The sequence below is a fragment of the Adiantum capillus-veneris genome, chromosome 10, assembly GCF_014529385.1.
Source record: "Adiantum capillus-veneris isolate H3 chromosome 10, ASM1452938v2, whole genome shotgun sequence".
In the NCBI taxonomy this organism is placed as follows: domain Eukaryota; kingdom Viridiplantae; phylum Streptophyta; class Polypodiopsida; order Polypodiales; family Pteridaceae; genus Adiantum; species Adiantum capillus-veneris.
Window position 1 is genome coordinate 131,127,717 of NC_140940.1, and position 11,326 is coordinate 131,139,042.

The following is an 11,326-nucleotide window of genomic DNA, read 5'->3' on the forward strand; positions in this document are numbered from 1 at the left end:
GGTTGGAATGACCCTGTGGACTCTTTGTCAGTGCATGCATATATTGCCAAATGTCAAGAAAATGAGGCCATTGTTGAAGAGAAACGTAGGCGCGACAATGGGGATGAAGGGCCTTCAAGCGGGCAACGAGGAGTGGAGGTAGAAATGACACAGTGCCTCCTAGATCACCTTCCCCGCAACAAATGCCTGTCCCCGAAGTGCCTATGCAAGAAGCCTCTAAAGACAAGAAGAAGGATGCAACAAAATCCAAAGCAAAGGGTCCGGCGTACAAACTCCAATCCGATATAGAGGCAGCAACGGATCTCAAAAAGGTTTTGGAAGAGAGGATTCTAAACAGTCAGGTGGAATTTACCTTGGGTGAGGTCCTTGGTATAGCAAAGTGAGAATTCCACGAAGAAATAATTGATATCATAAAGAGAAAGCGGCATTCTATTACTGAATCTATCCATGTACAGGGTGACGAAGAGACTTTAAATGCACAGGGTGTACAGGTCTATATATGGAAAACAAGGTGATGAAACTATTGGTGGATGCTACAAGTCTAGGGGAGGAGTAAAACACGTTCGCTTCTTGGATGATGAAGATGAAGTGGAAACCACTCACAAGAGCTACTACTTGAATAGTCACTGGGCAAGAGCAACTACTGAGACGCTGGTAAAAGTGGGAGACTTAGAAGAGCCATACATTGCGTTGATAGATCATGGGTCGGAAATTAACCTCATTTCAAAGAGTCTTTATCAAAAATGGAAATGGCTAATTGATATAAATCATGGATGGATGATTCGTGCAGCAAACAACTCATCAGGGGAGCTGTACGGAGCTTGTCCAAATGTAAAGGTGACTATTGGGGATGTGAAAGATGACCAAAATTTCTTTGTACAGGAGATGTCTGCAAATCCTCTTATCCTTGGGCAGCCATACATCAGTGCTACTCGCATGGAAACCAAGGTGATGGATGATGGGTCAGCTTATGCAAGAATAAGGAGCAGTGATGGAAAGCATGCAGTATAGTTCCTTACTGTTTGTGTAGACCATGAAAGGAACCGTGAAAGTCTTAGAGAGCAACCCTTGCGAAAGACAAACAAAGATTTCAAGGACTACAGGGATATGAGGGGTTTTGTCCATGTACCATTGTAGAGCGGGATTGCAGTGGTACAAGAAGAGAAAGGTTCTCGCATGATGTATATGCAAAGGATACATTTTCTACAGGTTTTGTAGGATTATCAGACTATGGATCTGTTGCTTTTACAGAGTGTGAGGACTTAAAGCGGGGTGAACGACAACATGTAAATAGTGTACAAAGATGTTTGAAGATGAATGGTTTGCTAGAAGATGAAGAATGCATTGCAGGTGTGTTTGATGAGTGTTCTTTTGTGGATACTATGCAAGATTAGGAGTCTTTAATGGATTGCAATTTGCATATGGGAAGTGAGGTTGTGAAAGTGTTCTCAATAGAAATGTACAAGGTCATTGAGGATTTCAAAAACTCTCAAAGTGTTGATGCACGAGTGGAGACCAAGTATAAGTCCGTGGCAAAGAAAGTGAAACCAATGGCATTACCTCTACCAAAAGACTACACAAATAAGATGGAACAAGCTGCTTTGCAACCTAGCCTTCGTGACCCAAGCAAGATTGGACACAAGTTCACAAAGGATTCTTTGAAAGAGTTAAAGGTTGGTTGCGAGGACAGTTTGAAAAAAGCTGAAAAGATATGCTTTGAAGACATGCTTTCCAAACATTGAAAAGATTTTGCATTTGAGCCTTATGAGATAGGGTGTGTTGATCCATCCATTGTTGCTCCTATGGTGATCTTCACTATCCCTCATGTACCTTGGAACTTGAGACCTATTCTTGTTCCAAAGGCTCATTTGCCAAAACTCATTGAGTTGCTTAATGAAAAGATCAAGATGGGTATCTTGGAGCCTTCTTGTGCTCCATATTCAAACACGTGGTTCACTGTTACGAAGAAAAATGGTTGTTTATGTTTATGCAGGATATGCAACCTGTAAATAAGGTGACAATCAGAAATGTGGGTATAGGGCCAGTTGTCGATGAGTTTGTAGAGGCATTTGCAGGAAGGGCAATATATTTTATGGGAGATTTGTACTCAGGGTATGATCAGTTCCAACTAGCAATGGAAACCAGGGACCTGACTACCATGAGGACACCGTTGGGTTTAGTAAGAATGTGTACCTTACCTCAGGGGGAAACGAATTCAGTTACACACATGATGAATGGTATGAACAAAGTCCTACGTGACTTCATACCACAAACTACAATGCCTTTCCTTGATGATGTGCCAATCAAAGGATGTGATGTAAGTGATAAAGATGTGGCTCCAGACTCGAGGGGGTGTCGAAACTATGTGGCAACCCATATCAATGATTGTGATAATATCTTGTCAAGGTTGGAAGAGGTTAACCTTACCTTGTCTCGCCAAAAGTCAATGTTTGGTGTGAATGAAGTTCTTATTGTGGGACATATGTGCGGGCCATATGGTAGAAGGCCTTGTCCTACAAAGATTGATGTAGTCCAGAGAATGAAAGAGAAATGTATAAATGTCACTGAGGTTCGAAGGTTCTTGGGTGCATGCGTGTTTTATGTTATCTGGATTCCGCATTATGCACATGTAGCAAAGCCTTTGTATCAACTTTTGAGAAAGAACCAAAAGTTTCAATGGGGAGAAATGCATACACATGCCATGAGGAAATTAAAGAAGTTGTTGCTTATGTCTCCAACTTTGAGGAAAGCAAACTATGAATGTGGAAGATATGTAATTGTGACAGTGGATACTAGCCCCACAGGAATTGGATGGGCGATTGGGCAAGATGATAATGATGGCAAGCGATATGTGGTGAGGTTTGGAGCAAAAGTCCTAAGTGCTCGTCAATGCAACTATCCACAGGTAAAAAGAGAGTTATGGGGAGTAGTCACAGCTTTGAAATGTGACAAGGAGTATTTGATAGGAGAAAATGTAATAGTGGAGACTAATTGTCTACCCTTCTTGGAATGATAACAAGTTGCTCAACTCCCGACATTGCTATGTTGAGATGGATTGCCTACATAAAGTCCTTGAATCCAAAATTTAAGCATATTGCAGGGAAAGATAATCTAGTTGCATATATGCTTTCAAGAGCAAGGTATGAAAAAGAAGAAGACATGATTGTCGAGGGCGATGATGTAGGCACAAAGTTCTATAGTATCTCTCATGCCAAGGGTGATCATGTTTTCCTGTCAAATGCACTTGAGTCATTTACAGAGGACCTATATCAAGGTGACTGGTTGCTCATTGGATGCTATCTGAGCACTTTGACAAGGCAAGAAGGGTGGACTGATCAAGAGTTCAAAAGAATACGGAGAAAGGCCTATGGATACTTTTTGAAAGATGGGTACTTATGGAAGCGTCCAAAACAAAGAAATGGAATTCCAATGAGAGTCGTGAATGATAAGGACGCTCAAAATGAGCTTATGAAAAAGTTTCAGGAGAGTATTTATGTTGGACATAGAGGTGTATGGGCCACCTTTACTAAAATGAAAGAGAGGTATTGGTGGAAAGGTATGTATAAAGATGTATCTCACTTTGTGGAGTCCTGTGAAACCTGTCAAATATATTCAAATGTACGTCATCGTGATGGGTTGCACCCTACTTACCCATTGGCCATGCATTACAAGTGGGTAGTAGATCTGGTTACAATGCCATTGGGCTTATGGAAAATGAGATACATAGTGCTTGCACGAGAAGACTTAACCAATCAAGTTGAAGGTCGTGCTCTAAGAACAAAAAGCACATAAGGGGTATGTAAGTTCCTCTTGGATGATGTAATTAGCCGTTATGGTTTTGTTGGGAAAATAACAGCGGACAGGGGCGAGTTGGATGCTGACAAAGCAAGGGAGTTTTTCTCTAGGTTGGGCATTAAACTTGCTCTCACTACTGCATATAATCCTAAGGGAAATGGTAAATCGGAGTGTGGGCATCCTCCTATCATTAAAGCTTTAGCTAAGGCCTGCAAAGGTAAAATGGGAGACTGGCCTAGGTTGTTGCGTTATGCTTTATGGGCTGATCATACAACTCATAGCTCGGTTACTGGTTATATGCCTTTTGAGTTGATGTATGGTCAGAAACCTATAATGCCAATTGAGGATGTAATTCCCACATGGAATGTATTACCTTGGGAAGATGGAATGAGTAGGGAAGACCTTCTTGCATTGCGCATACAACAGTTAGAAAGAAGGCCCCAAGATATTGAGATTTCAATAGCACGATTGAAAGATGCAAGGTTAAAGAATAAGGACAGATTCGACAAGAGGCATAGGCTCAAACCTAAAGCTATTGAGGAAGGTGATTGGGTGTTGGTGTATGACAATAGTCTTGAAAACCAGCATTCAACAATAAGAAATCTTTCAAAGACATGGTTTGGTCCTTATGTGGTTGAGCATGTACATGTGAATGCAACTTATACCTTGCATGAATTATATGCGACAAAAATGAAGATTCCCATTGTAGGGAAAAGAATCAAGTTATTCAAAAGAAGAGGTGATATAGATCCCTTTGATTCACAGGAAGGTCAAAATGAAGGCTCTGATGAAAATGCTATGGATATGGATGAAGATCAAGAGGATGATGCATTAGATTTCATTGCAAGTGATGACGAAATTGATATGTATGTTGACTTGAAAGAAGACTGAACTTGCAAAAGATATGTGTGGCACATGCCAGAGGATGTGCAGGTTTAGAGGGAGTGGATGTCATACGATGGCATGTTCATAATGTGAAATTAAAATATCTACCTCAATCTTAATGTTTATGATGTGTGGGACCAAATGCTATAATGTACATAGTGTGATTTATGCGCAAACGAATGCCACAGGTGCAGCCGTGTACATACCTTGTCGGGCGGGCGAGGCCCTACACTTGGCATCATCGAATGCTTTTTTCACATAAATATATGCCTAATTTTCTTTGGGAATGTACAAATGTCAAGTGTTTCGAAGTGGCACGCTCGTTTTGCCTAGAAAGTTCAATGCGGGCAATCTCGGCCAAAAATAGCAGGTTTCGTGCACTCGCGTGAAAGACGTGTCCAAAGTGCTTACCAAGTGGGAAAATGAGTTTCAACATGAAATTTGAGCCCAATGGAATTTTTCCACAATTTTAGGAATATTTCCCAGCTCGTTTGGGCTTTTTACGAACAACAAGTGACATTTTTGGGCAAAAAATGCTCAAAATAGCTCAAAATGCCACATCAACGACTCTAGAATTTTTTCTCAAGTTGTGTGGGAATTTTGAGAGAGAAGAATGAGCTCATTTGGACACATGATCAAGGAGATACATCCATTCCTTTACAGGGTGCTAGTGCAGTCCCGTGCTGCTTCCACTACATGGTTGAGGCTATGAGGCCTCCAATTAGGGTTTCCTCTCCTCAAATAACTACTTGGGCTTCTCCAATGAAGTAATGAAGCTTCCATGAAATGGTCACGATGAAGAATCGGAGGGTAAATTTAGGGTTTTTAACAGGTCGAATGAGCACTACATCTGTGCAATTGGGAGCGAGGCTACACCTAATCTTCACACACACTAGAGTTTTGAGTTAGTATTGGTTATTTTTCAAAGTGGAGCTTTCATGTCTGGAGTTTTGTTCTTTTTTAGTGTGTTTTTGGCTTCAAATCATCTACGCCTTGCTTTATTTTGCTACGAATCCTCACAGTCAGAGGCCCGACGCTTTCCTAGTCGCACTGCGCAGTTCTTGACAGCGGATTGAACGATATAACCGTCAAGAACAAGTATCCTCTGCCTCCAGTGGATGAGTTGTTTGATCAAATCCATGGGGCAAGATACTATAAAAAGATAGATCTTTGTTAAGGATACCACTAGGTGCGTATCGTTCTGCAAGATATCTCTAAAACTACCTTTAGAAAACAAGGTTCGGGCATTTTAGAATTTTTGGTTATGCCTTTTGGTTTAACCAATGCTCCAGCTACATTTATGATACTTATGGATAGTGTCTTAAATCCCTATCTTGGAAAATTTGTTGTGGTTTTCCTTGATGACATTCTCATTTACAGTAAGAATGAAGATGAACACATAGAACACTTATGTTTAGTGTTTGAACAGCTACAAAATCATGCCTTGTATGCTAAGTAAAGCAAGTGTGATTTCTTTGAAACAAAGATACATTACCTCAGTCATGTGATCTCTTATTCTGGCATCAAAATGGACACTGACAAGGTCGTTTTCATTCTTTGATGGCCACATCCCAACACGGTTGAGGAGCTTCAAATATTCTTAGGCATGGCTGGATTTTATCGACAGTATATCCGTGATTATGCCAAAATTGGTGTTTCTATGAATAATCAACTTAAATAAAAAGGTAAGACCTTCTCTTGGGAAGAAGCCAAAAAATGCAGTTTTGAACAGCTCAAGGTAGCTGTAGCCATTGCTCCCATCCTAGCAATCGTTGACCCACTTAAGCCGCTTGTGGTAGAGACTGATGCTAGTGATAAAGCAATTGGTGTGGTACTTCTCCAAGAGGGAATACCTATAGCATTTAAAAGTAAAAGGTTTGATAGAGCTCGATAGAATTATTATGTCTATGAGAGAGAGCTCTATGCCATAATTCACGCTTTACAAAAGTGGTGACGCTATTTATATGGTACGAGTTTGAAGTATTTTTTGATCATGAGAGTATAAAATGGTTTAGTGCTCAAACAGGCTTGAAGGGCCGTAAAGCTAGATGGGCAAAGATCCTTCAAGATTATGATTAGAAGCTACGATATCACAAGGGGCGATATAGTGTAGTATCGGATGCACTAAGTCTGATGCCTCAGATTAATTCACTTGCTTTCATAGAGATAAAGAGTGGATTTTTGGAGTCATTACGTGGCAAGTGTGCACAAGATCAATCATATGCTAAATTGTGGAGTGCAGTTTCAAAAAGAGATCCCTCACACTCACATGTCTCTATACATCAAGATAAACATGTCTTTGTGCACGCAGATAAAAACTCCAACACACAGAGCTCCACCCCTACTCAGGAAGAGCTTAAGTGATGAAATTTTTTTTCCATTTATGATGACTACTTACTCCACAAGGGTCGAGTATGTGTGCCAAAGGACTCAGACACTAGGCGCCAAATCTTATTTTTGTGCCACGATAGTCCAAGTGCTGGTCATTCAGACATTCGTAAGACGTATGCCTTGGTTTGAAGGAAATTTTATTCTCGAGGCTTACATCGTATGTTCAAGAGTTCATACTTAACTACCAACAATACCAAGTTAATAAGGCAGAGCGCCTCAAGGTAGGTGGCCTTTTATATCCTTTAGATATTCCACAAGGTAAGTGGGAGAGTATCTCTATGCACTTTGTAGTAGGACTACCTACTACAAATCGTGGCCATGATGCCATATGGGTAATTGTAGACCGTCTCACAAAGATGGGTCGATTCATTCCCACTAAGACTATGGTTAAGACAAACAAAATTAGCACGGCTATTTATAGAGCATATATAGAGACTCTAAGATCTTCCAGCTAGTATCGTTAGTGACAGATATCAAAAGTTTGATAATCACTTTTGGAGAGCTGGATTTCAAAATTTGGAAACTAAACTGAATCTAAGTACGGATGATCATCCAAAAATACATGGTCAAACCGAAAGAGTTAATCAAGTGCTAGAAGATAAGCTACAAGCGTACGTTAGCAAGAAGCAAACCAATTGGGAAGACTATTTACCTATAATGGAATTTGCTTATAATAGTTCAAAGCATGTGACTATAGGTTTAGTCCATTTATCCTTTTATATGTATTTCAACCTAGATCACCCGTTACGGGGGGGTTGGCTAAGGAGAAGATACAACAAGCGAACGATTTTCTCCAAGACCATTTTGAGATGCTTCGAGTTGCTCGACAGAATGTTAAGCAAGCTCAAAATTGATCTAAGAATTACATAGATGAGCATCGTCGTCTTGCTAATTTTGAAGAAGGAGCACAATATATTGAAGGCATCCCATGTATAGATTCTATAAATTACACGTACTCACCTTCCACAAAACTGGGTTATCAAAGACATTGGAAGTTGAAACCACCTTGATCGGTTCATGTTAGTGCCATGAAGAGACCTTTCAACTTTTTCCATGTCTTCTTCATTAAATTTATCCAACAATAACTATAGGTCCACAAGTGCCAACTTTTGCATCATAAAAATGCAGTGGGTAGTACTTTGTGCTTTACCCGATATGTGGTAGTGAAGTGTGTGAATACACTTATGATTGAATGTCGGGGCATTTTTTCCCTCACTAGGAGGTTTTTTTGTTGAAGATTTTGGGACTACGGTGGATGGTGCTGAGGAGAAGGCATTGGTGTGGTGTAGTAGAAAGGAACGAGAGAGAGAGAGAGAGAGAGAGAGAGAGAGAGAGAGAGAGAGAGAGAGAGAGAGAGAGAGAGAGAGAGAGACGAGCTCGACACACAATAAAAATAACATTATACATGTATTAATTAAAGACCTTTACAATATGTAATGTTTCTTCTTTGCCATGAAAACTCCATGCTAGACTTCACTCGTAACTAGTCTTGCCTGCAAGCCATAGGGAATATTCTGATGGGTAGACGAGGGCTTGAATCCAGAAATCCCCCCTCAAGCCCAAACCGATGAGAATGGACTTGATATATACCATGTTAGAGTTCAAAAGAATCACCTGAAACTAGAGTAGAAGCCCCCCCCCGGACAACAACATAGGTGTGCGTGTGCACTTCCCTCGAACAACTATTAGAGTGAAACAACAAGAACTCAAACCAAACATAAATGGGATGTCTTACCACTGATGTGTGGCAGTGTCTATAATGCGTACAATTTATTAACAATGAACTAACATAATGACAAACTGAAACTACAAGATCTCACTATCTAGGAGAAGCATTGATGCTTCTTTATCACCATCAACCATGTTGAGATGTAGTTCATTCTCTTAAAATACTGATTTGAAGGATGATTGGTATTTCCATAGTGGATGCAAGATTTTTTTGCTGCAACACTCCTTGGTTTGATGATTGTCGTGGCCACAGATCGTACAAGGTCTAGTGATGGTAGTTGGTCTGGTTGAAGTTGCAGTTGAAGTGCAAGCGCTAGCTACATATGCAGTGGGCATTATAGTAGAACTGACACGTGAGTCATTTCTCTTCTCCCTACAATAAATTAACAATATCATCCAAAGAAGGCAACGGATCTTCTGCTTTAAAATAGTTACAATCTGACAAAATTCTACTGGCAGGATATTAAGAAAAACAATTATACTTCATTTGGCACAAGGTTTGAACATAAGTTAACTAAGTGCGGATGCGTAACCGCCAATGCACTCTGACTGTCAGTGTAGATAGTGTTGGCAGTGTCCTGTCCAACACCCAAATCAGCCATAAGGCGTCTGAGCCATATACACTCAACCGTAGCTGTGAAGCGTGCCCTGTACTCAGTCTCACAACTTGAAGTAGCCATAGCAGGTTTCTTCTTGCTCAACCATGATATACATCAACTGCCAAGCATGAAACAAAAACCACTTGTGGACACTCGCGTGTCGAAACAACCAGCCCAATTTGAGTCCAAAAAAGCATGTAAGTCTGGCGGCAGTGATCCCCCCTTGGGATAAAACAAGCCAAGATGTAAAGTGCCACTAAGGTAGCAAGAAATACTCTTGAGAGATTGCGAATGCTTAGACCCTGGGCTATGCATAAATTTGCTGACCTGTGAGACTGCAAACTAAATATCTACCCTCGTGTTGCATACATAAATGAGGCAACCAACATCAGCTTGGTAAAGAGTGACATCAGCAGGATCACCAACATCATGTAGACTCAACTTCAAACTTGTTTCCATGGGAGTGGAAATAGGTTTGCAATCCTCAAGTCCAAACTTACATAGCAATGTCTCTATGTAACTTTTATGACACAAGGCAATACCACAATCACACTGCTTAAACTGTATTCCCAAGTAATGATGCAACAGCCCCAATTATTTCATCTTGAAAGTAGCATTCAAATCAGCCTTAAATTCAGCAATATATCTCTCACTTGGTCCAGTGATCAACAAATCATCTACATAAAGAACCACAATCAGAAGTACATCATTCTCATGCTTTACATACAATGTGCTTTCTGTTGGAATGTTATGAAAGCCTCGTTTGACCAAATGAGTGTCAGCTTTCTCATACGAAGCACGAGGAGATTGCTTCAACCCATACTGTAAGCCTTCTTACATCTGCACACTTTGTCCTCTTGTCCTTTCTTGACAAAACCGTGAGGCTGCATTACATAAACTTCCACAAATATGTCACCATTCAAGAAATCAGTAACAATGTTTGATTGATGTACATCCCAACCAAAATGAGCTACCAATGCACATAGAAAACGCACAATAGTCATACGACAAGTGGGAGCAAAAGTCTCTTCATAATCTATGCCTTTTTGTTGTGCATAACCCTTTGCAACAAGTCCAGCCTTATGGTGATCAATCTTACCATCCAGCTTGCATTTCAACTTGTAAACCCACTTCATACCAATGGCCTTTTTGCAAGGAGGAAGATCACATAAAGTCCATGTGTCATTTTCTATAAGTGCATCATATTTTGTTTGCATGGCATCCATCCAATTATTTGAATATTGTGCTTCATCAAAAGACAAAGGTTCCTCAACCTCATGTAAGCTAGAGACATCCAAAGCATAACAATATGATGCATAAGATGCATGGCGAGAACCTGAACGACTGCGACTAGACAAAGGTGCATCCAATTTACGGTCACACAATGTATGCACCAGCCATTTTGGCATACCTCTAGCCTGCTCATTTTGAGCTCCTTCCTCATCAAGTACATCATGTATATCTGCCGCTCAGTAATAGGCTGATCTGTAACATTTTTAGAAACCCCCATTGGCTATACATTTGCCTCATTGGAATTTACATTCAAACTTCCACACTGAAGAGAGGCAACAAAGTGTCAAAAATGTCCAATGAGCTTACATTACTGTCTCTAGTACATGAAAGCAAGGCTGAACAGAATCTTCCATAAACACTACATCTCGTGAAACCAGAATATGATTTGTTTGCGGATGATACAACTTGTAACCTTTTCTTTCAACACTATAATCAACAAAAATACATTTGACAGCCTTATCATCCAATTTTCTATGCTGTGTTTGTGGCACCAAAGCATATGCCAAACATCCAAAAACACGCATGTGATCAATAGAAGGATTTCTATCATGCCATGCTTCATATGGAGTAATAGACTGCAAAGCTTTCGTAGGACGCCTCTTAAGTACATAAGTGGCACACATGATGGCCTCAAG